This window comes from Delphinus delphis, chromosome 8, assembly GCF_949987515.2.
Source record: "Delphinus delphis chromosome 8, mDelDel1.2, whole genome shotgun sequence".
NCBI lineage: Eukaryota > Metazoa > Chordata > Mammalia > Artiodactyla > Delphinidae > Delphinus > Delphinus delphis.
The window spans coordinates 84705007-84731822 of NC_082690.1; the positions used below are offsets into that span (position 1 = coordinate 84705007).

A 26816-nucleotide genomic window follows, 5' to 3' on the forward strand; every position below is an offset into this window, starting at 1 on the left:
AAATGATAAAAAGTATTATATTTGTGAAGATGTTCACTGAAGCATATTTTCAAAAGGGGAGAAAACTGTAAACCAAATATAAAACAGCAGTGAAAAATAGTTAAATAAATGATGGTTCATCCCTAGGGGAAACACAAGGCTGATATTTAAAAACAAATCCAGGGCTTCCCTGGTGGCGCAGTGGTTGAGAATCTGCCTGCTAATGCAGGGGACACGGGTTCGAGCCCTGGTGTGGGAGGATCCCATATGCCGCGGAGCAACTAGGCCCGTGAGCCACAACTACTGAGCCTGCGCGTCTGGAGCCTGTGCTCTGCAACAAGAGAGGCCACGATAGTGAGAGGCCCGCGCACCGCAATGAAGAGTGGCCCCCACTTGCCACAACTAGAGAAAGCCCTCACACAGAAACGAAGACCCAACACAGCAAAAATAAATTAATTAATTAATAAACTCCTACCCCCAACATCTAAAAAAAAAAAAAAACTATTAAAAACAAATCCAAAGCAAAGGTACTGAGAAATAAATCAAACCTTTCCCGTTATCTTTCAAAGAGATAACAAACATTTGCTTTGGATGATCCAGAACAACATGTCCAAAGGAGGCAACATACAGTGTAGGGACTACAGATTCTGCAAGTTAAATGATATCATGGAGAAGCAAACAGACAAATTCAAATTGGGTACTTTTACCGGGCAGTTGACCAGGTTTTTCAACAAGTTAATGGCATTTTTAAAAAAGTGAGTCTGTTGTAGATTAAAATAATGTTGAGATGTAACAACCATTGCAATGTATAGATCATTATTTGTATCCTGGTGTGTATGAATCAAGATTAAAGAAAGACATTTTTGAAATAATGAGGGAAATCTGAATATGACTGGATTATATGTAATATCAAGGAATTACTGCTAATTTTGTTAGGTATCATAATGGTACTATAGTTGCATAAGAAAATATGTAGAAAATATTTTCTAGAAATACATAACGAAGTATGTAGGGGTGAAAAGACATAAGGACTGGAACTTGCTTTAAAATACTTCAGTCACAATAACAGCCATAACAACAAAACACAAAACACACAAGAGTACAAGTCCTGCAGTAGCCTGCCTGAGTAGCTCCAATTTGTATCCAACACTTACTACTTATATGACCTAAGGCAAGTAACTTAACTTCCCAATGCCTTGGGTTCCTCTTCTGTTTACTAGTGATACCAATCACGTCTCTTGTCTTAGGTTATTGTGAAGATCATATGAGATGAGCTCCGTAAAGACCTCAGCACGACAATGTTAGCTATTATTATCATCATTATTAACCAGTATGCTCTTCACTCATCTAGGACCCCAAACCCCACTCACCAAAAACACTTAATCCCTTGAAATCTCTCCTCTGTCTTTCTCTCCAGGTCTTGGCTCCTTCTTATTCCCTCCCTCCCTAGTCTCTTTCCTTCTTCAGGATATAGAGCCTCTGCTTTTTCTTTTTTTTTTTTTGCGGTATGCGGGCCTCTCACTGTTGTGGCCTCTCCCATTGCGGAGCACAGGCTCCGGACGCGCAGGCTCAGCGGCCATGGCTCACGGGCCCAGCTTCTCCGCGGCATGTGGGATCTTCCCGGACCGGGGCACGAACCCGTGTTCCCTGCATCAGCAGGCGGACTCTCAACCACTGCGCCACCAGGGAAGCCCTGAGCAGCTTTTTAATATACAGATTCCAGGACCTGCTCAAGGGCAACTGAATTGGAATTCTGAGGAATGCTCCCAGATTGTTTTGTTTTCTTTTGTTTTAATTCATCTGTTTTATATTTCCCAGGTGATTCTTATGCAACCAGCCCACACTGATCCACAGAATAGTTTTCAGAACCACTAGTTTTCCATTTTTTTTCCCCCCCCTGTTGCTACATTTATTCCCTTCTGGGAATAACTTGTTATCCCTTCTGGTCTTAGGGACCTGACCAGAGTTGTGTATCCACCCCTTCCCTTTGCAATACAGCAGTAAAGGTGGACAGCGCCCCCTCAAGAGAGAATGGGTGATGGCAGCAGTGATTAACTAGTTATGTCAACCCAAAAAGAAAGTGAATTTCAGGGACCAAGACTTAGCAACAGTGAGGCTGAATCCTGCATCAATCACAGTAGTTCTGCATTTATCTGTTATATATACTGCACTTCCTTGTACATTCGTCTGAAGGAAAGATTCCATTGCAGGGGGCAAAACGTTTGAAAAATATTGCCTTTTATAGAACCATAACATAACCAAAACACATTTCTTCTTCAGTTACATTTTAGGCAAACAGAATTTTTTTCTATTTTGGGCTACCCTGAAAATTTTAAGTATCATCTATAACATGGATCCTGTGGAAAAAAATGAATCTGAATTCAAGATGGCAAAAACACATCTCCCTCACCACCAGCAACTTCCCACTGACTGAGCAGCAAGATGGGATTTGTTGTTGCCTCCCTGAATACCCTCAACCCCATCCCCAAGACTAAAGTGACCCCTAGCTTGGAATAAAGGAAACTCTCCCCGAAGCCAGAAGGGGATCCCTAGTCCCTCCCTTCTCCCCTTAACCGCCCCCTGCAGTGGCCACAAGGACTGGAGGTCGTCCAGTGGAAAGAGACATCAGGCACATTGATTCCCTGGGGCTCAGGAAACTCCCTGCACCAGACCCCTGGCTATGCCAATAAATGCCCCAATAAATATTTTACAGGCAAAGAGGAAGCTACGGACCCACTGTCATTACAGTATGTTAGAGTACGCGCTTTGAATCGCTTTGAGGATCTAGCTATGAATCACCCACATGCTCCCTGGGGAAGAACAACATTTGTGGAGTTAGCCCTGGACACAGATTAAAGCAGATTCACGTGGTGACCTTGTTCCTAGCCTCACGACTACAATATCCCAACCAGGCAAGGCCAAAAACCCACCGCGGTACGAAGTAAGGCGTTGCTAACGACTTCATTTGCCAGACTTGTGTTTCTCCTCTCCTCTACCTCTGCCTGACAAAACCACACTCTAGTGACTGCTGAGTCGGCACAGGAGCTAAAAGTCCTGTCTGTTCCTGGTGCTAACTAATGAGTTGAATCAATGAAAAAAAATCAATTCATACCTGAAAACAAACCAATCCCAAGCATAAATAACCCACATTACACCACATGTGTCTTCAAGGGAATACATTGATTTAACTCGAATTTCTCAACCAGCCGCATCGACAGCTCCAATAATGACCTATAGGTAATGACCTAGTAACAGGTAAAGACCAGTAATTGGTAATGACCTGTGATATTTGAATGCTTACCTAGGAGACCTGAAGGAGCCTCAGCTGCAAAAGACTGCACTGCGCTCGCTAAACTGTGTTTATTGATACAGGGAAGTTAAGACTCACACATTTCCTCATATATACAGGAGCGAAGTTTGAAACCAAAGAGGTTTGGAGAACAGTCCTCCTAATTATTAAGGACAATGCTTTGGGCATTCCAGTTATTAAGAGATTGCCTCGTGATTGCACTTGTAACAATGAAACCTTTTATTCATTCATATATTAAATAATAATGGCAGCCAAATACCAGGCACTGTGCCTGGCCTCTTTTCTAATCACACATCCCTAAATTCCACCTTCCAAAGACACTGGGTTGCTCACAATGCCCAGAATATGCTCTGCTCTCTCCAGGGCTCTACACATGCTGTTCCCCCTGCCTGGAATGTCCTTCCCCACCCTCCATAGGGAGTGTACACACACACACACACACACACACACACACACACACATTCACCATTGCTTTCATCAACTTCCAGCACAAATATCTCATTCTCATTCACTCAGCTCAAAGGTCATTCTTTCCAGGAAGTCCTCTCCTCTCCTATAGTAACACGTGCTGCCCCAAGTTTGTCTCACTGAAAAATGGAGCCTGTTTACGTGTGTCTCTCTTCCAGTGGGCTCTGGAGAGCAGGAACTTGGCACTGAGAAGCAGTTCCTTTTAGTGTTAGAACACAAGCCCTGGAACTAACTCCCTGGATTCTAATCCCAGGTCTATCTCTTAATCACTGCATAATTTGGGGCAATAACTTAATCTCTCTGGGCCTCAGTTTGCTCATCTTTAAAATGGGGATATGTGCCCATCTCCTTGTGTTATTAAAAGGATTGCTCAATACCTGTAAAGTGCTTAGGATAATGCATTGCTCTTATAATAGTAAGAGCTCAATAAATGGTTTTCTAAAAATTTCTCCTGCAGAAAGGTAGGGAAAACTTACCTGTGTACACCTCCATTATATTGTGAAAGGGTACTATAATTAAATGACTTATCTCTTTTAAAATGTTCAAGGATAAAAGTGGCAAAGACCTATAGAAACAAGCAGAACCAAATTAAAAGAAAAGCAAGTACTAGGAGAAGGTACTTGCAATGCAATTAACTAACAAAGGGTCTGTTTCCAGAAAAGATGTTCAGAAAAGAAGAAACAACAACCCTCCTATGAATCAATAAGAAAATCAGAGACTATCTAGTAGAAAAATAGGCAAAGGGTATTAATTATAAATAAGCATTTCACAGCAGAAGAAACCTGAATGACCTACATAACTATGCAATGATTCTCAGGGAACTAGAGGTACCATTTGATAGCCGCTAGGTAATGCCACGTGTTGCTGAGGATATGGGAAAATAGAAACTCTTGTATAGGGCTGGTGTGGGTAAATAGGCACAACCACTTTGGAGAGTATTTTAAAAAGGAAAATTGAAGATGTGCAATTCCACTCCTGGGTTTCCACCCTCCTGAAGCTCGTGCACGTGTGAACAAGGAGACACGTTCCAAGATGTTCCCTACAGCATCGGTTGTAATAGCAAAAGAAGTAAAAGCAACTTAACTGCCCATCAGTTAGATGCGTATATGTCAAAATGAATAAATCTCAAAAATATAGTGTTGAAGGACAAAAAGCAAGGTACAAAAGCATACTGATAGTAAATGCAAACTGTAAAACTCAAAACAACACTAAAGATTATTTAAGAATACGTACAGATGTAGTAAATGTAAAAAAACCACGCATGGGAATGTGACATGGATATGACGTGCCATCTTTAGGCTAGAGAAAGAGGTGAAAGAGAGGGGGTAGGTTTTGACTTTCATTGTTCTATTTTCTTTCTTTAAAAAAGAGAGGCAAAGGAAATTTGAAGTAAATATAGCACAATATGAAATCTGAATTGTGGGTACATGGGTTTCTAGACAGTTACTTGTTTTTCTAATTGTTTCAGATACTCAATAATTAAACATTTTATGCCACGTGAACTTATAAATAAGAAAAGGTACTATAAAATTAGCGTTTCTAGGTATATTTCAAGAAACTGAATATTCAGACCTTTAACAGATACTCCATACCTTCACTGATTCCACTAAATGGGTGACTGCGTGAGGGGATGGGCAGACGGAGGCATGGATAGATGGATGGATGGACAGACAGATGAATAGGTGGCTGGATAGACTGACATTCAAATATATAAATATACAGAGACAGAAGAAATAAAGTAGCTTAGTGAAGTGAAAAGTTTTAATAAAGTTGTATAAAATGAAGTGCTCAGGCTTCGGAACTGAAATCCCAGCTCTGCCAACCCTTAGATCGCTGCCTTGGACAGGGTCACCATGTGAACTGCACAACACCAAAGGGCACCATCTACATAGACGACAAGGTGAATGGCGCCCCCTGGAGTTGTGCGACGCCCCAGCCCTGATGGATAAATGCCGTTACCTCTCTGAGTCCTCATTTCTTTATCTGTAAAATAAGTCCGATCATACCTGCCTCACAGGGCCTTCAGGAAGACTAATGAGACAATGTATGCGAAGTGCTCAGCACAGAATGCAGCACGTGGTGAGGAGTGAGAACATGGTAACCATTATATTATCCAGGTGGTACTAGGAGAATGGACACTAAGTCTGGTGTTCAAGAATAGGTTAACGTGCAACAGCAGCCCTAGGAGCTGTCTCCTTAGGATTTAAAAAAGTCATCCACTTTCAGTAGGAAAGTAACCTATGTACCTAGCGGCACACCTAGTGAGTTCAGGATCTTGGTGACTGTAAGTTTTCCAGCAGGCACTGGAGTGTGTTAAAGCAGCTGCCTTCCAATGCACAGTTCTGGGGTTCACTGGAGCACCTCAAGTTCAAGAGAGTAGGGTTAGGTGGGCTGTTGAGGGCCCAGATCCTCCCCCTGCCGTCATCAGAGCAAATGGGGCTTTCTGTGCCCTTAGACGCAGGTGTCTCTTGGCTGATGTGAGCGATGTAAGACTGAACAAACATAAATCCAATTCTATGTAACACTTTCCACAGAGCATCTATAAAATGTTCACGGTGCATAAACGTACACAGCAAGCACAGCCATGACGTGTACGGTGCACAGAGAGAAGGGGGCGGGGAGTGGGCAGGAGGGAGCGGCAACACGGGGCAGCTGGAAGCCTCTCTCTCCTGTTTACACTGGCATCACGCAGAAACCAGTTTCACAAGTTAAAATAAGCTGGCTTGCGTGTGCACACACACACACACACACACACCAGACTCAACATAAGGTCTCCCTGAAGGGCATCTCTTTCCGTTCTATGTCTACATAACAAACCACTCCAGAATTTAGTAGCTGAAAATAACAAGGACCGACCAGCTCTCTTGGCTGTGCACTTTGCTGGGTGATTCCTCTGCTTTACTGGAGGGCTTGCACAGCTTACTGCAATCAGCTGGCGGGCACCTGAGCTGGAGGGTCCAAGATGCCTCCCGGCACTCAGGGCCGGGTGCTGGCTGGGGGGCGCCTCACGTCTCCACGTCTCCTCCGTGTCCCCTCCCATCCTCTGGTGACTAGAGCAGCTTCTTCACCCAGGGGTCTTGGCAGTCTCAGGGCAAGGACCCAAGAGGAGGAGTGGGCGCTGCAAGGCATCTAGAAGCTGGGGCTGGGCTTGCAGTGTCACTTCCACACATTCTGTTGGTCAAAGCAAGTCAAAAGGCCACCAGACACAAGGGCAAGAGAAGCAGATTCCACCCCTTGATGCTCTGGAGAAGCAGCAAAGTCCTCTTGCAGAGGGGTCTGCAGGGACTGTGGGAGGCATCTTAAGAGACCACCTGCTACAGGGCCCTTGGAAGTCAGGCATGGACTGGGCGGGGCTTCTGACTATGATTTGTGTCCTAAGAAAAAAAAGTCCATGGTTAAAAACCACTCCATTAGAGCAAAAAGGCCAGAAAATACTATGAAAATAGGAGTGAGGAGCATTTTTTATTTCTCCTGAAGAAAAGTCTTCCCGGCAGGAGCAACAGGGTTCCTGAGGAAGGCGAGATTTCTCCTGCACTGAGCAGTGGAAGTCATATCGATGTGGCCAGTGAAGATGGTGAACAAGTGACTGGGGGAGGGGAGACTGGTCCTCACTGGAGCAGGTACCTAAGACTTGTCCTCCTAGGACAATGACAATGGAGTGTAATGCTCGTCTGTTGACAGGCCAAGCTGTCAGGTAAGAGAGAGGTGGGGCAAGGTGAGAGGAGCCCCGCTGGCAGGGGAGGGAATGGCACTGAGGGAAGCAAATGCAGAGAGAGGCAAAGCTGCTCAGGGACAGGGACACCCCTCACCAAAGGGACAAAAGGCTGAAAAGTGACCCTCCGGAACTCTTCCTTTCCTCTTTTGGAAAGAGAGCAGGAAAAATAAGAAAGAGGCTTTGTCAAAATAGCAAAGCCTTATTAATACAATAATTGGACACTAAGTAAATGAGAAGAGAGTTCATAATGCCCTGACAACTCAAAAGAAGAGGACGAAGGAGAAGAGAACAGAATAAGACTGAGATTCAGACAATAACCCAGCCATTCCGGCCCCCTCTAAGAAACAATCCAGCTCCCTCTGTGGGGACAGGTGGACACGTAGAGTCACACTTGTATACGTGGGTTTATAATTGGTTTCATTTTATTCCACAGTAAAGTGGGTTAATGGTACATCCATATTGTGACAACATTCTCTAGCAAATGTCCTAATTAGGAACCCTAACTAGCTTTCCATTATTTCAAAACTGTCCAAATCTGGGTAGACCCCAAAGACCATCTGGAACCTGGACTTCTGCCCGGGGAAGCAAGGGATTGTCCTTCATTAGACCTCTCCATGCCCCACCTCTCTGAGAGAGAGACAGAGTGACGGTGAACACAGTGGAAAACAGCATTCCCTGCTCAAACATTTGGTTTTATGATTTTATCTTCCTTGTAAGTGACCATGTTCAGGAAACTTCGAAGGAAATTTTTCTGCTGCTTTGGCTATTTAACATGAACGGGGACATGCATTTGTTTAAGTGTGCATCGATGTGTGCATACACGTGCAAAACACTCATCAAGAAACCGCAGAAAGTACTGCTATCCTTTAAACTATTTGAGTTTGAAGGGGAAGCTTTTTAAAAATCAAGAATAACTTCAAAATCCAGAGGGGAATTGCCCATAACGTAAAACCATTCCCACTGATTCATCATTGTACTTCTGCAACCGTTGCTTGCTTCAGTAGCTTGTCACTGTCGTGGGTGTGTGTAGGGGGCGGGCAGTCACACGGATCTCACAGAGCAGATAAAAGCTGATACAGATTTTAAAAGTCAATCATAAAGCTCCCCCAAGTGGATATTTTTTAAACTACGTCAAGAAACCAGCCACTGTATCTAGGATTGTGATCGACTCTGAGGCCCCATATAGGCTTTTGATGAGCAGCAGTGACCTGGCTTATCCATTATTTTGTACATAATTTAATAAGATCTGCATCTTGGGGAAAGGATTCTATAAACGTTAAAAAGCATCTGCAAACACACTCCCCCTGGCTTCCTGGGAACTTAACTCAGCCTAGAAGCTGCCTGTGGCTACTCTTGCTCTTACCTGGACTCAAAGGATCCAGGGATACAGTGATTTACAGCTACTCAGGGGTGGAAAAGCTCCCTGTGGCCCCTCTGGAAATGTGGCCCCTGTCCATTCAGTTGTGTTCCTTATTCCACTGGCTGGGCTGATTATACTGAATTTCTTGGCACCCCTGTTAAACCTGTCACTTAGATTCCAGAACAAATTAAGTTTGTTGAAGGCTCTGCTCTTTCTCTCTATTAAAATATTCATATCTACTCTAACAACCTGATAAAAACTGGCTAAAAGCCTTGCGGTATCCCCTACAGGGAGTGCCATTTTTAATGAACCCGCAAGCATCATAAATAAAAAATAACTGGTCTTAATAAAGAATTGATAGAGCAGCTCTGGCCCCAGATGGGTGTCAATGGGGAAGCTACTCACAGCCTTGGGAGACCCAGTGCAGCAAATGAGTCTCCCAGTGAGACAGGGAAGGCCCCCATCCACCAGCAAACTCCACACAAGGGCAGCATCAATGAATAACCTTCCATAAAACGGTTAAATCGAATGGGTCTCAGTGGGGGTGGATGGTAGAAGGGTGACATGAAGGTCCTTCATGGGTGGTGATAAGAGTAATAGCTAACATTTCTTGAGCATTACCATGTACCAAGCATTATCTTCCCAGCAAACCTACCAAATGGGCAGTATTATCCCCTCCTCACAAATGAAGGCTGACAGAATTTATATAAGCAGCCCAAGACCTGAATTCCAACCTAGGTCTGACCCTAAACCCAAGTCCCTGCACTAAAGTCTTGATAAAAGCTTCAGAAACACTGCTTAAAACTCTTAATTCACTCCAGTTAATTTTTGGCAGAAGATGGGACATGAGGTCAGCAATCGCAGCCTCCACATGCCCCTGGGGCCAGGGACCCTGGCTGGAATCCCGGCCCCCTTCCTACCAGGCCAGAAGGCTGCTCAGTCTGACCCCATGCTAAGGCCCAACAAGGTAGCACGGGACCCAGAATCCTAAGCTCCAAAAAATAAACTAAATATGTACTCTCACCGCCTCTGGAATCAAGGCAGAACTGCAGCCCTGCCTCTGTCATTTGGGGATTGTGTTACACTAAACAAGTTATCTCATCTGTCTGAGCCTGCAAACTCGTCCATCAAACAGGGATGACAGCCTTAGCTGTTCACACCCAGCCTTGTTCCAAAAGGATTTAAGGCAGCTAATAACACCGACTTCACTGAGAGGTGGTCCGAATAAAACATGATTTTACTACCTGTTTATGACAACAGCATTTGTTTTGAGAGACTCTCCATAAACAGCCCAGCACGGAGCCTGGCTCACAGTGGACTGGCAGTAAATATGTCCCTGCCTCTTGCCCTGGACCACTCACAATCCTCTCAGCCCTCCCGCAGTGCCTTCCCAAGGGCTCCCCCCCAGCATCACCACCCCACTCGCATAAGCCTTCCATTGCTGTGCCTGCTCCTTCCCAGCTCTTCATCCTTTCGTGACCTTGGGATGGCGGGGAGGAAGGTCAAGAAAAAGCTGAAACCACCCTGGCTTTCCGGATCTCGCTCCTCAAGTGCGTTCACAGGACAAGTGCTTAACTGGACAAAGGCTATTGTTGTAGTGATGTCCCCTGCAGGAGAGGCTGACCTCACTTCATTCTAAACCTCTTTCCCACATAATAAGGACAGGAGGACAGAGGGAGGCCACACCTGAGGTAGCCCAGAGGGTGACATCCACACAGAGTGGGGCACTGGCACAGGCAGTCCAGATTAGCAAATTCTTTCTTCTTCAACCGTACTGTTGTGTTTAGTTACAAGTTTCAGACGAGTACCATTTTCGAGAATGCTAGCACTCCAGACTCCACAGCCAGACCACGTTGTGGAACCTCAGTTTCCTCATCCATAATCCTGGGATAGTGATAAATCATACCTCGTAAGGTGGTTGTGAGGCCTGAGTGAAGTAATCCGTGTGAAAGCGGGGCATATAGAAAGTGCTCCATAATACTTAGTTTTTATTATCGGAGCTAAAATAATCTTGTGCTAGCCTCAGAATCTGGCTGCCAGTTAGAATGCCACCGTTGATAAGGAAGAAAACATTCGAAGATGCAAATCACAGGTTTACAACGAACTTTTGAAAGTTTGAGTTGTTACGAAAACAAAGAAGTTACCGTTCAACTTTTAAACAGTTAGCTATATTAGAAAAAGACTGCCTGTTCAAAATCAATGCAAAAATGTGGGACTGGTTACCAAAGATGGTGTTGCAACAAGCAGTATCCTTTTCTTCATCCAATGAGTCTAGTGTGATCAATTTTTTTTTTTTTTTAATGTATGCCTCTTGTAGCATCATGTCAAAAAAGTTTCTTAGGTTCAGAGTGTGAGAGAACCTAGCCACCCTCAACCCTCACCCCAACGCCATCTTTAAAGTCTAAGTGGCAACAAGGATCTTCATTCACTGACAGCTAACAGCTACATGACTGAAAGGTTTTTTTTTTGGTGGTTTTTTTTTTTTTGCGGTACGCGGGCCTCTCTCACTGTTGTGGCCTCTCCCGTTGCGGAGCACAGGCTCCGGACGCGCAGGCTCAGCGGCCATGGCTCACGGGCCCAGCCGCTCCACGGCATGTGGGATCTTCCCGGACCGGGGCACAAACCCGCGTCCCCTGCATCGGCAGGCGGACTCCCAACCACTGCGCCACCAGGGAAGCCCCAACATGACTGAAAGTTAACAACATTTTTCAGTGGACTGTTGGGGGTCAGAGAGACGAGCATTCCTTCCACCCACTACCCAGGTCAGAACCTATGCAGGGGTAAAGCCAGGAGGCCCAACCCTGGTCTTGTCTTAGGTGGGAAGGAGAAGGGTCAGGATTCTTGTTGCTCAAAAATAGCTCCCTCACAATCCCACCAATTGGTTTCACTGAGTCTACAGAGTTCTCCTTTTAAAAGCAAATATTACATAGTAAAGGATTCTAAAGAGATGCTCCACAGTAAGAAACTGGTTTTCTCCAGGTAGCAGGATTGTGGGTGATTTGGGGTTTCTACATTTTTGTTTACCTGTATTTTCTAGTCTTTTTACAGTGAAAAATTAAAAGTTAATTTTGATTTTGAAAAGGCCTTTCCTGGAAGGATTAAATAAATTATATTTGGTAGGAATTACCTTAAAAATGGCAAAAAGCAAATCACAATGAGATATCACTCCACACTTATTAGGATGACTATCTTTTTTTTTTTTTTTTAACGAAAAATAATGAGTGTTGACAAGGACATGGAGAAACTGGAACCTTTCTGCACTGCTACTGGGAATGTAAAATGGTGCAGAGCAGCCTGGCAGTTCCTCAAAAAGTTTGACTTAAGGTACCATATCACCCACAACTCCCCATCTAGGTATATATTTAAGAGAAATGAAAACATAGAGCCACACAAAACGTGTACACGAGCGGACATCATTCAGAAGAGCCGAAGAGTAGAAACAACCCAAATGTCCATCAATGGACAAACATAAATAAGATGTGGGATATCTATATCATGGAATGTTATTTGACCATAAAAAACAATGAAGTACTGTTACGCGCTACTACATGTGTAAACCTTGGCAACATTATGCTAAGTGAAAGAAGCAGTCACCAAAAGACACATGATTACATGTGTTACATGATTTCCATTTATACGAGATGTCTAGAATAGGCAGATCTATAGGCACAAAAAGTAGATCAGCGGTTGCCTTGTGCTGGGGAATGGGGAGATGGGGGAATGGCAGCATAAGGGTACAGGTTTCTCTGTGGGGTGATGAAAATGTCCTCAGACTGACTGTGGAGATGACTGTACTTATTTGTGTCATATCTGAGTAGGGTGAGTAGGGTGGGACTGCTGACTTGTATGAGGAGGGAGCGACTTTGGGTCGGGAGCACATTGTGGGAGATCGGAAGTCCCTGGGGAGGAAGAGCACGGCAAAGAGACTGCAGGGCACCAAAGACAGGGTATGATATGCAGCCGAAGGATCAACCTGCACAGACTGGAAAAGTCATCCCTGGTCCTTGGCACAAGCCTGGGTTGCTTCTCCTACACGCGTCCAAGCATTTTACAATTAATGAATCAACATTACTCCCCATGGCTCGCCTTAGGCTCTAGGAAACTACTGGAAAGAGAAAGGCAGAGCCAGGAATCAGACACTGACTCCACCAAAATCACACAACTCAGGCTAAGTCAGCAGTGATTTCCCAAAGCTGGCTGTCCCTCAGAATCGCCCAGAGGGTTTGCTGGACTCTCTGCTTGTTTGGAAATGTAGACTGTTGGGCTCCACAACCCAGATATTCTGATTCCACAGGTCTGGGAGACAGCCAGGAATCCTCTACCCTTTAGATGTTTCTTCCATGCTTCTGACCATAAACCAGGCATAGGAACTTCTGAAATGAATGACAGCCCCTCTTAAAATATTTTTTAAAGGAAAGAAGAATAATCACATTTGTAATTTAAAGAAAAGCTTTAGCTTTCATACAAAAAGAGTATATAGAAACTGCTCAATGATATGTTTTTGTGATCCCTGGTAAAGCTGCAAAACTAACTTTTAGAAGAATAAAAATATTCATGTCTCCACAACTCACCAATTCTCAGTTTTACCCAGGTATCACAATCAATTCTTCTAAACTGTTCCTAAACCACTGCTTAAATATCATAGAATTGAAAAGCTGAAGAGCCTTGGATACTCCTTCAGCAATCTCGTGGTAGACAAGACGCAACGTCAGCCACAGAGATGAAGTGTCGTGCTCAGCCAGGGAGCCGACCCAGATCAGAACCAGGTGGTCAGAGTTCCAGGCCTCGCTCTGCTACATCCTAGGACATTCTGCAAAAACAGCTTACACTGGGTCTGCAGTTGCAGTAACCTTAATCCCTGTGGACACAAAGAAATGGCATTTAAGCTATACCTCAAACTATAGAATGTTAGGCCCATTCTAACAAGAAGGAATCTACAGGTTGCACGACCAAAATCTACAAAGAACAGGTTACCCAGTTCCATAAACCATAACCAACCAACAAAAAGTGATACTGGAGGATAAGGGCTTGAATGGAAGTCTGAGAGAGATGACTTATTAACCCTCCCAGGCCCCAACCTCCCACGCCTTGTGAATTATGCAGGTGGCGTTGGCGTTGAGGGGGCACCACTGCAGCTGCTGCTGCCCCTGTAAACACGTGGCCACCCTCACTCTCCAGGCTTGTATTCACCTGTCACCTTTCCAAGGCCGCCTGGCAACCTCAAGGAGATTTGCCCTGAACTCAGATGGAATGGAATATTGGGTTTGTGATTTTTGAGGTCTGTCCCAGGCATGATCAGTAACAAGCCCTGCCAGTTTCCCCCTGGCTGTGTCCCCAGCAACTCCTCTGCCTGCCTAACTGGCCCTGAAACTAGGAAACCAGATGTGTCCCAGTGGCTGCTCGCATCAGGACACAGGTGGCTGGTGGTGGTTTTTTTTTTTTTTGTGGTAGTTTTTTTTTTTTTTTTTTTTTTTTTGCGGTACGCAGGCCTGTCACTGTTCTGGCCTCTCCCATTGTGGAGCACAGACTCTGGACGCACAGGCTCAGTGGCCATGGCTCATGGGCCCTGCCGCAGAGCAGCATGTGGGATCTTCCCAGACCGGGGCACGAACCAGGGTCCCCCACATCGGCAGGCGGACTCTCAACCACTGCGCCACCAGGGAAGCCCCAACTGGTGGTGTTTTGATTCATAGGAATGAGGACAGTTCACTTACAGGAAGTGGGTGGAGTTTATATGGAAATGTCACTAAAAGACATCATTGGTGTGAGAGTGACACTGGTGCAATGGAAGCACAAGGTTCCCATCAAATAACTGAAGTCTAGGTGGCAATTCTCCTCTATCCGCCCTGGGAACTCAGTCACATTAGTTAAGAGCTCTGATTCCCGTTTACTCCTCTGTAAAATGGAAGAGACAAAAAAAAAAAAATAAAATAAAATAAAATAAAATAAAATGGAAGGGACAGTTAAGATGTCTTACCTCCCAGTTTCAGTTTTGTTCACATTTGTAAAAAAAAAAAAAAAAAAGAACTTTGCTAAACTCTGTAGTCTACACATGTAAATTGTTATTGTTACTACACTGTGTAGGGTTAGGAGAAGGGTGACAGCTATCAAAAAAAAAAAAAAAAATCCACCAGATAATAACAAGAGCTACTATTCATTGAACACTTACCAAGACCTTTGCCAAGTTCTTTCAATTTACTCCTCCCTAAAATCCTATAAGGAAGGTATATTACCATTCCCTCTTCAGAGGGGAAAGGAAACAGAGAAACATTCGGCCACTTGCACAAAGCCCCACTGCAAGGAAGCAGCAGAGCTTGACTTTGAACTTAGGCGTCCATCAAGTTACCAGACGAGTAGTCATCCTCTTTCTTAACTCTTCTAATGATGGATAACAGTGGCAGAACTCTTTTTTTATGATTTTGGGCTTCAGGTCGGAGGGACGCTCCTTTTCACTGCAGTTTTAAATAGCTGTGTGAATCATGGCATGGGGCTGTGTTGCCAGGTTCTCTTACCCTCTCTCCATAACGTAGCTACTCTTTCTGAAAAGCCCTGCACACTTCTGGCCGCCTGGCTCAGCAGTTCTCTCATGCGCTCCAATGTTGCACTTTCATCACATTGGCAAGGGCTTATCCAGATCTGCTTGATGGGAAGGAACCGGCTGCTTGTGTCTAAAATCATCAGAAGGAACAAGCCGCTTGTCACTGGAGCAATACCTTACATGGTCTGGGCAAATTCGCTACAAGGTGAAGAATTTTGCAAGAGGAAACACGCCCATGTTTTTTAATCCACAGAAATATCTCCAAGCAGAGAAGCTCAAAGAAAAGAGTCAGCTTTCACCAAAAAAAAAAAAAAAGTGTTTTTTAAGTGATTTGTGAATCAGCATCTGAGGCCACAACGGAAACAGGCATTACTCTTCCCTGCTGCCCCCAGCCAGGGGGACAAGGGTGTTTATCATTTGAGGCTCAAAGGGGCCTTCCAATCACCGGAGCCAGAAAGGTTCCCTCACAGGAAAGGCCCTCACAGGCACTGAGCTGTTGGAGGAGAGCTAGACACCCATCCTTTAAGCAAGGGCAAACACATCCCAAAGCCTCCATCTTCCCCACGGTTCTTCTGATCACAAAGCTTTCTCGACCACTGCCTCCTCATGGGACAGGGGCCTGCTGGAAGTCCCAACCCTCAGCAAGGCCTCTGAGGCCCCTTTGCGAGGATCCTTCACGAGCCAGCCCCTCACGCATCTCGTCCCTCCCCACCACCCGTACTGCAGCCTGACCAAACCATTGTCTGTATCCTGACTCCCGCTCTAAGCCACAGTGCCTGGCGCACAGGGGCACGATGCAACCATCATTTGCTGTATTGGTGAATACTTGCATCTCCCTTAAATGAGCCATGTTCTTTTTTTATCTCCAGGTCTTGGTTCAAGCTAACTTCTCTGATTGAACTGTCTTTCTTATTCCTCTAAGTCCCTCTCTGTTTAAAAGAATCAGCTTTATCACTTGGGAAATCATCTTTGACCCTCTCTCTGAGCTGGGTGAGGGACACCAATAACCACGAAGATCCTGGGTGTGATGGAGAAGAAATGGGACCTGGTTTTGCTTTAATGAGCACATCTGAATTTACATTCCAAATGAGTGGTGTTCCCTTTAAAGAAGTCATTAGTCCATTTTAAGAGATCAGTTGGGTTTACGGTGTTAGTAACCCTCTTAGAAGGGTTACTAAGAAATACATTAAACTTCCCAGAACATCACACCACTAAGGGTGGCATCACTCTTCTTGTCTCCCAGAATTCTGACTGAACCAAAAAGGCAGGGCTGGAAGTTAACTTGGAGATCATCTCAACCCCTGCCCAGTTTACAGATGTAGAAGCTGAGGTCAGGTTGAGGTCATCCCAGAGCTCAAGTAGGAAGCTGTTGGCAGCGTTCAGACAAGACGTCAGCTCACCTTTAAGCCAATCACACATTCAAGACCTTAATCTTTTCATCCCACACTCAGGATAAAAATCCAGTAAATTTCCCCCAGTACCTGCTTTGAATCACATTCACAAGTTTTTGGGTTTTTTACTTGTTTGTTTTTTGCTTCACAAGTTACAGAATAATACTACAATGCTGAAAATTTAAAGCAAAGGTGGAAAGCTGTAAGAGCTCCAGCCGGACTCATCATATAAGACATATTATTTCAAGACACAGGATCATCCCCAGTGAACAAAGGCAAATCCCAAGTTTCCAAGGCCACCAGTCTTTAGTCCAACGTTCCTTAAACATCAGTGCTTCGCATATCCTTACCTCAATTTTTGTCATATTTGAATACCACCTTCACTATTATTTATTTACGTATTTACTTTAACTCACTTTTCCAAACATAAATATCCAGTTTAACCTCAGCCTAAGCAAAATAAATAGTAAATAATCCAAGAAATCACAGGTTTGGTATGCTTTTATGTCTTCCTAGCACATTTAAGATGAATACATAACTATTAAGACAAAAAATATTTATGTGTCCCTTAAAAATCGCCCTGTGTACTTCCGGTAGTATGCATGTAACATTATAGGAAATTGTGCTTTTTCTCTAGAGCACAGCTGATTCCATCCAAAGCGAAGCTATTCTCCATAGTTTCTATTCAGTCTTCTGTACGCACCTATTTTATCTGAAATGCCAATCAGTGGTAGCACGTGCAGATCCCGAACTAAAGCTTATCTCTGCACTAAGAGCTTTTCTTATCAACCTCTGGATCACTATGCCTTCCACACATTTGATCTGTCACTTTGTTTGAAATAATCCTTTACCCTAACGTTCTTCACTGACTATTAATATATTACGAACAAACAGCAAAAATAATTACCCTTTCACCTAGGAAAACACTGGTGACTACGACTTAATGGTCTACCAGTGACATACGGCTTTTACCCAGCATAATGGATGCAAATGTGTAACAGGATATGGGTAAGTTATTTTCACACAGGCTGTCACTTGTCACACAAATTACATGGGCTTCTATTAGCCGTTTAATTCACAGATTTAAAAACAAAAACAACGAACTCCATTCACAATACCTGCATCAACCCTGGATCTCCTGGGGAAGGCAGAACCAACCCACAAAGCCACTGAAGAATAAAGACTGTGGGAAGAACATTTTCCGCATGTACGAAATTCTGCTGTGTGTGGATGGCAGTGTTAGAGTTGTCCAAGGATTCCGAAGTCTTCAGAGGAGAAGAGGGAGGCCTGAGGTTATGAGAGAAGCCCAAACCTGGATGCCAGGTCAGAGAAAGGGACTCAGCGGTTGATGAGTCAGCCAAGCCTGAGCCAGTTAGACTGGCGGGGCGCCGCTGACGCCATACAAAGGCGATGCTAAAAGGTCGGCTGCTTTACATCATCAATCTAGACTGGACAGAGCCCTCAGAGAGGGGCCTTTCATGCACATTCCTGAGGAGCGATGTCCGGGGACCGAAGGCCGAGGAGCCCGTGTTGCCGGGGGCCCTGGAGCCTGAGGCTGCAGCTGTGGGGCCAGCTTCAGCCCTGGGCTCTGTTACCATTTTAGGAAACCGGCAGATGCTTTTGCACCCTGATCTGGTTTTATTCATAGCCCTTACATCTTAGAGTTTGTATATTTTACATTTTCCCTCCTTATAGTAATAATAATAATAATAGCTAATATTGATCCAGTACTTAGCATGTACCCGGCACTGTTCTAAGCAGCTGCAGGTATGAACACATACATGTAGCATCACCAAAAGTTGGACCTGGAAGGAGCCTCAGCTATTGTGGTAGAAGGCACCCTGGACCTACATCAGGAGACGAGTACCTTGCCCCCTATTAGCTGTGAGATCTTGAGCGAGTCCTGCCTCTCCCTGGGCCTCAGTTTTCTCAACTGGTGAGACGGTGAGAGAATGAGAGGATGAACAGGCTTCCATCTGAATGCCAACCCTGAGCCCATTGAGCTGTCCGGGGCACAATGTTGGAGTGGGATTCCGTTCCCCAATCCATTAGCAATGGCTGCCACCATGGGCATGGGAGCAGGGAGTAGGTGTATCACCTGTTCGTCATCTCTAAGGTCCCTTCCTGCTCAAATTACCTGAATTCATGGTTCCAGCCGAACTACCTCACTAAGTGTAGTCTCTTTATAAATTAAAAAAGAGAAACAGAGTAAGAATTAGCTTTGGAACCTTGGGTACCTCATTTCTGTCATACAGTACGTAGCCTTTGACAAGTAGTTGAATCTCCTTAAGTCTCAGTTTATTCATCTACAAAGTAAGGATAAAAATATTTAACCTGCACAGTAGTCTTCAGGATTAAATAAATGTGTAAAGCAAGTAGCACGGTGCCTGGCACAGTGCTAATGTTCAATTAAGTAGAAGCTATTATTGGTGTTTTCATCACCATCATCATTATTAGTCTATCAACCCCAAACTGGATTTACAAAATTTACTGAGCCATGGTTTGTAACTTAAAGAACACATGCTTACAATGAAAACTGACGATACCATCATTCTTGGAGAATAAACTTGAGCCCCTTCCCAAGGAAATATAATTTAGATATTTTATTATAGAATAGTATAAAATATACAAAAATAGAGGATATTATAATGAACTTCCATGGACCCATCACTGGGCTTCAAGAATTATCAATTCACGGCTACTCCTGTTTCATTTATTTCCCCAAACACTCACCCCTCTTCCAGACAACCTGGATCTTCTTTTAAAGCAGATCCCAGGTTTCATATCATTTCATCTGTAAATATTTCAGTATCTATCTCTAAAGAACAGAAAAGATTCATTCTTTGTCATTTAAAACATATTTGTTTTTAATTAAGTGAAATGGCAGCAAGGCATAATTAGGAAATTATTTTCTCACATCTCTAATAACACACCATAAAAGTCGCTACAAGTGTATGTATTTAAAAAAATAATAATAAAGGGATGGCTCAGGAGGCCACGTGGGGACTGTGGTATGCATGATTTATTACAGCTACACAAAGTGAGTTATTTCATTCTTTCAGATATCTATGACACCGCTAAAACGCTGAATACATCAACATCAGAATTAATCATGAATAATATTTAATTAGTGCTTGACAAGGATCAATTTGGCAACTCTTTTTGTTCTTTCTCCTTCCCCCAAATAGAAAAATAGTCATAAACTAAAGTGTTTTATTTTTTCCATCTGCTTCTGGTAAAGCGCATCCCTGAATTGCTAACTTAGTTGAGATCTCCTGAACTTTCATATACCCAGGTAATTAGACTCAGATGCTGTCCGGACTGGGATTATAAATCAAGTCTGTGTATGTAAGCAGAAAACAGACCACTCACACCAAGAGAGGGTGTTCTGGCAGGTCCGTTTCTCACAGACCTGCCCTCAGAGCAGACGTCTCAGCAGAGCAGAAAGAAGCTTTCATATAGTTCCCGTGTCATTGAACCCCTTCTCTCACTGCTTCAACCCCCAGAAAGCACTGATTATCGGCTGAATTCTTTATTTACAAAAGAAAAAAAGTCCTTTGGGGCACTCAAGCAAAAATTCTGCCCAGAGCTGCACTAGTAGGTACGAGCCAGGAGACTAAGGCACGCCGGAGGTATGCGGTGATGGCATCTTTCCAGCCAGACTGTTAATGCCCAAAGCGCTTGGTGCCCAAATTACTTGTGTACCACTTCCCAGTCAGGGAGTTTCGTTCTACAGCAGAATGATTAGAATTTTCAATCCATCATTTTGTACCAAGATATGCATTCACTGAATTTTAACAGAACAGCAATATTTGTTTCAGTTAAGTTAGTATTTTAAACTGTGGAGCCAAAGGCTCCTGGGTTTTTGAAGATGTAAGAAAGGAAGTGTTAAATAGTTGTTTTTAACTTAGAGGGGGGTGTCATTCTAAGGCGTTGCCTTTTCTTTATCTCTGACTTATATCAAGTAAAATGAAGTTGAAATGCCTATTGGAGACAGTACATATGACCTTAGGAGACTTGGGGATTTGGAGATCAGCTAACATTTGTTAAATTCTATGTGCCAAGCCTGGTACATCCTGTATCCCACAGAAGCCTCACAACACCCCTGGGGTTGAGGGATATGGTCATTAACTTACGGATGAGAACACAGAAGTTCAGGTGGCTATAAGAGGTGTCCAGAGTCACTGAGCTAACATGGATGAGGTAGGAGTCCAGATTCGGGCCTTTCTGATCCCCCAGTCCAGGTTCATCCCACACAAGCTGATCCTATAATGGATCTTCCACCTTCAAATATAATAACTAATATTTATTGAGCACTAGGTACTAGGAGCTTTATATGCACCTCGTTGAATCCTCACCCAATGTTGTCCTGATTCCCATTTTACAGATTAAAACAATAAGGCTTAGAAAGGATAAGTGACATGCCCAGGGTCACAGAGAAAGTTCATCTGACTGAAGGGCCCTTCCTCTTAACACTCTGCTACACCTCTCTGAAAGGCAAATTGGGCCATAATCATAATACAATAATGTAAATACACTATACTTCAATTTTTAAAACACTGGGCCACATTCATGATTTTATGAGAGGTACAATACTCTGAAGTCCTGAGTTCCCATAGATTTGTAAATACTGCTCACTGCCTGAGCAGGCGCACAGTGATTTCACACTGTGTAAGGGCACAAATAGAATTCTAAGCCCTCCAACAGAGAACATTCAACACACACACAGCTACTAAGGACACAAGCGAAAACGGGTACAACTGAATGATTTTTTCACAAGGGGGAGGAATAGTAAGAAAGGAACTGGCCAGAGTTTATCATAAAAAACTAAGCTCTTAGAAGATATGATTGAAATAAAAATTCTATCTGCTTTTATCCTCCCTATACCAAATGCTGAATTTCCCTCCTCCGTGACTGGGGGGATGAGGTCAGTGGATCTTGTTTCTGCTCCACTGACTTTTCCACATGCAATCTGATAACTTCTGGAAACAAACCAATGATTACAAGATCATTAAAGTATGTTATTTTACTTAAAGGAGGGTCCTACATGGAGGGGGGAGGGGCAGTAAGCCTGTAAGCAGCAACCCAAGTATCAGGTGAGAATCCACTCAACACGGTTGGGCTCACCAATCCCTTCTTCTGGTTCTGCCTCCACATCACAGCCTGATTGGGCCCAATTTTGCTTTGAACCCACATCAAACTGGGTCAGCCCGCCTAGATCCTCACATGTGACATTTTCCAGATACACCTTGAGCAGAGAAAAGTTAGTGCATTAAAGCAGTAATCACTGCAAGTGCTAAAAGAGAGGCTTGAAATTTAATAGGGCTTTGAAAAAGAAAAGAATGAAAGTCTAGACTGCCAAAAAATAAATTGGCATTGTGGTAAAATTGTGTTGCACAGCGAGAATACAAATATTATTCATGTTAAGGAAAGGGTTGACCTACGATGTGATTTATAGGCACTTCAAATGCAGTACAGGAAGTAAACGGAAAAATTAGGGTGTGGGGTCACCAAGTAGGCAAGAGTCAACTTAAGGGTAAAGTTAAAAACTTTAGGAAGGGAGCACACAGTTCAGCTTGCCATATAAATTAAGATCTGTCCTCACTTAGAAAAAAAATAGAAAAAATTAAATATTAAGGTACCCATGTTACTAAAGGGATTTTCTTCTCTACACACAAGAAAATAGAAAATTTGTTATAGGGTGAGAAATGCCAAAGGGATATTTCATAAAGAAAACAGAGAGGAGGTTGATGCAACCCAAGAATCAACTGTGTTATCAGTCAGTAATGTAAATGAACCAGTTACAAGTTAACAGGCTGTAGAGGCACCCTCCTGAGCAAGAACAAGGAATTCAAACTGGGTTTTGTTTTTAGGGATGTGTCATTTCATTTTTTATTAAAATAGTCTAAATTGGTTTGGACAGTTCCCAAACTTGTCAAGAGCCAGGAAAGAGTGACTGAAGCAGAAAGAGGTGTTCAACACAGTGAAGTTCCAGGCACTCCGCTTTCTGGCCATTCTATTTAAAATACCATCAGCATGTTAGCATTAAATGTTGTCTTGCTTCCTTTCTTTTTCCCCAGAGAATATGAATGTTTCCCAAAGACCCACTAGAGGGCAGAGCTTTGCGATGTTCTGAAATTAATAATTGCTCAACCAGCCCAGCTTCCTGGCTGCTACCAGGGGTAATCACAAGAATGGCTGATTGCAGCTCTATTTACAATAGCCCGGAGATGGAAACAACCTAAGTGTCCATCATCGGATGAATGGATAAAGAAGATGTGGCACATATATGAAAATGGAATATTACTCAGCCATAAAAAGAAACGAAATTGAGCTATTTGTAATGAGGTGGATAGACCTAGAGTCTGTCATACAGAGTGAAGTAAGTCAGAAAGAGAAAGACAAATACCATATGCTAACACATATATATGGAATCTAAGAAAAAGAAATGTCATGAAGAACCTAGGGGTAAGACAGGAATAAAGACACAGACCTATTAGAGAATGGACTTGAGGATATGGGGAGGGGGAAGGGTAAGCTGTGACAAAGCGTGAGAGAGGCATGGACATATATACACTACCAAACATAAGGTAGATAGCTAGTGGGAAGCAGCTGCACAGCACAGGGAGATCAGCTCGGTGCTTTGTGACCACCTGGAGGGGTGGGATAGGGAAGGTGGGAGGGAGGGAGGGAGACGCAAGAGGGAAGAGATATGGGAACATATGTATAACTGATTCACTTTGTTATAAAGCAGAAACTAACACACCATTGTAAAGCAATTATACTCCAATAAAAATAAATAAATTAATTAAAAAAAAAAAAAGAATGGCTGAGACCGCAATCCTGACACGGGTTCGTGCCCTGGTCCGGGAAGATCCCACATGCCGTGGAGCGGCTGAGCCTGCGCGTCTGAAGCCTGTGCTCTGCAAGGGGAGAGCCCACAACGGTGAGAGGCCCGCGTACCGCAAAAAAAAAAAAAACAGTCCCAATCAAACAAAACAAAACAGGGCAAGACCCTTGAAAGGCCCTGTATCCCTCCTGGTAAAAGGAAACCAGGGCTGTGGCTGTGAGGGGCTCAGTTACTGCCTAATGCAGGGCCGCCCAGAAGGGGACGCTCCATGCCGAAGGGGTCAAGACACAGCCAAGGCTCAGACATCCAGTGCGCACCAGCATCCTTCACCGCCTGGAAAACAAAGGCGGGTGCGCAGGGGCTTCCCCCACCGAGCACTCCACTCACATGCCTGAGACTACTTTTTACTGCAGTCCTTCCCCCCTTGAGCAAGGCCTTGATGTTCATTTTACTCTCATTTCATCTGCATATAAAAATATTGGGTGAGAAAAGCCAGGATATCAGGAAAATACACTCCGGGCCTAACGCAGCTCTTACTTTCAGCCCTCATTGAAAACTCTCACTGGCCTCTGTTGTGCTGTTAGCCTGGAGCGGCCAAAGTTGAAGACAGTATCCTGAGGGCCGCTGTGATACACAGAAAACAGTGCCTGGGAGAAATCTGAGCTCTGAATCACTCTAGGCTGCCACGGATGGCTCCTACAAAACCCCACAAAACCCAGAGGTCACGCTGGCCTCTAAGAGGCATTCTCATGTTGGAAGACAAGGAAGTATGTTCCTGGGGCCCCGAATCCCTTCACTGCTCGGGGACCTGAACACAGGGGTTAGAACTAATTCCCAGCCATCATCACCCACCCCTGCAGTAAGGGTCCTCATTAACCCATGTCCTCCTAGCGTGTCTATCAGAGAGAAATCTGATCTCAGCTAAGAGTGTGGGAAGGGGCAATGGGACTTTTCTCTTTCTTTCAGACTTTGAGTTAGAGTCCCACACCAGGTATAATTAAAATTTTCATACAGGCAGCCTCTGCCGAACTGCTCTAAGCCTCAGTTTCCTAACCTGTTAAAAAGTAAGAATAAGATTAACTATGTCATGGGATCACCAAGAGGCCGGAATGTGGTAATGAGGTAATCCGTGCAAAGCCCTGAATGCCGATTACTTTTTGGTCAGCCTCTATTCGCAGACCTCCGTCTGCCCACCGCCTCACGGGATGGTCTGCTTTTCCACCAGAAACTGTGTGGTGAAGGAGGGTGACCTTAATCTAAGCAAGTCTATTTCTGCGCATCACCTGGAAATGACTCCAGATTCACCTTGTGATCTCATAAATAGATGCCTGGTTTCTTCATCTGTAAAATAATACATAATTCCCTCTTAGTTTCCTTAGGGATCCCAGGACAATGCATGGTTCAAAACTATTTCTAGGGTTGCATCTGCGGCTTCAGTAGCCATGCCCCATACATAGCAGGTTCATCTTAAGCTTGTGGACACCTAAGAGCCCCGTATCTTTTTCACAGGGGCTACCCCTAAAGCAGACCTCCATCGCCTCCAGCTGAACATTTGCCCTGAATATAGAATTGCATATTTTTATTCTTGCAGGTTTCAGTGCAGGTTTCAGCCTGTTAAGGTTATTCTGAATCTCCAGTGGGATTCTCTCCCAGCTTTAAGTCATCTCTAGCTTGCAGGGGGAGGCGGCATGTCCAGGGCAAACTATATGCATTTAACATACAATTTTTTTCATGGTCAAATCACAGAACAGGAGAGGGATTTTCATATCTAAAGCTAAGTACGAAGGGATGAAGGGGTAGGGGGCACTGATGGGCGATGGGAGTCTCTACCTGTAGGGTGCACTGTCAAAGTGAATGAGATAATGTGGGTGAAATATTAGCATAAGGGCTAGCACATATGGTAACTATTGTTATTATTGTTTTTATTATTATTAATGTGTAGTTTGGTCAATTTAGGGCCTCTTTGTCTCCTGTTGTTCAGCCTTGACCACGTGTTCACACCCAAACCCAAACATGGTGTGGTGCAGTGGGACAAGCACAGGTTCAGAAGCTTCATGACCTTGGGCAAGTTACTTAAGGTCTCTCAGCCTTAGTTTCCTCATGTAGAACATCAGAGTACTAAGAGCACCTCTAGAACTGGTGTGAAAGGTAAAGATATGATTATGTGTTTGCATAAGTGCCTAGTACAATGGGCACTTGCTATGTAATAGTTTTTACCATTATAAAAGCAGGTACTTGGGCAACTTGTTAATTGTCTCAGTAGAGGAAAGACACTTCAGAGAAAATAGCCTCGTATGTAAGGCTACACTAGGGTTCTGTGGATTTCAATAAGCGATTCAGGCAGGCTCTTCTTTCTAGCCACTATCCCCCATACCCCACCCCCAAGACGCACACACACACACGCACACGTACACGCAGAAAACTCTAAGAGCTTTCCGTCAGACTGGAATAAAACTTGAAATCCATCCAGTGCTGGGTCTGATGCTACCTGGATGAACCTGGGCAAATCAGTGAAACTATCGAAAATCTACTTCAGTAGAGAAGTTGTAAAGATCCAGTTAGAAAATACATGAAATACATGTAGAAAATGACTTAAAAATTCAAAAGTATAATTATAATGAACCCTCCTCCACTGCACACATAAAAGCAGCCCCCCATGAAAGGACGTCATATAGGGTGTTTTGTTAAGTGACACAGCCTGGTGAGGGAACTGAAATAAACATTTTTTAAAAACTAATATGTGTCACCATAGTTTAAATGAAATCTAGATTTAATGACTAACGACCAAATCATGTCAGAGCTCAAAATTACACACCAGTTTCCTCTTTGCTGCTTCCAACAGGCTTTAGCACCAAACCTAGTCTAACCGTGACTGTTTTAGGTGTTGTCGTTGTTAATGGCTTTTGTTTTAGGCCTAGTTCTCCGGGGGCTCTGCTAAGAGGGAGTAAGCCGCGGCAGCTCCGTGTCTAATGCTGGCCAGTCACAGGCTCGGTTCTGGAGGCTGGGCGCACACCCCAGGGAGAGGACAGCAGCAGGCTGGGTCACCCCATGGCAGGGAAGGTGGAGGAGTATATGACCCAGGTTGCTAGAACTGGATAAACAAACCATCAGCACTCGGATTCAATGGCTAAATCAGAGCAAAGAGGGTCTTCGGAAAGAGCCCAGGGTGATGCTAGGTTTATTTAAAATCTCCTCCCAGAGCTGT

General features: G+C 44.0%; 1 long non-coding RNA gene across 1 annotated transcript in view; it reads right to left on the reverse strand.

Moving 5' to 3' along the window:
* LOC132429163 (uncharacterized) overlaps nt 1-26816 on the reverse strand; it is an 88042-nt gene that overhangs the window by 47691 nt on the left and 13535 nt on the right. The gene's annotated exons all lie outside the window — the stretch shown is intronic.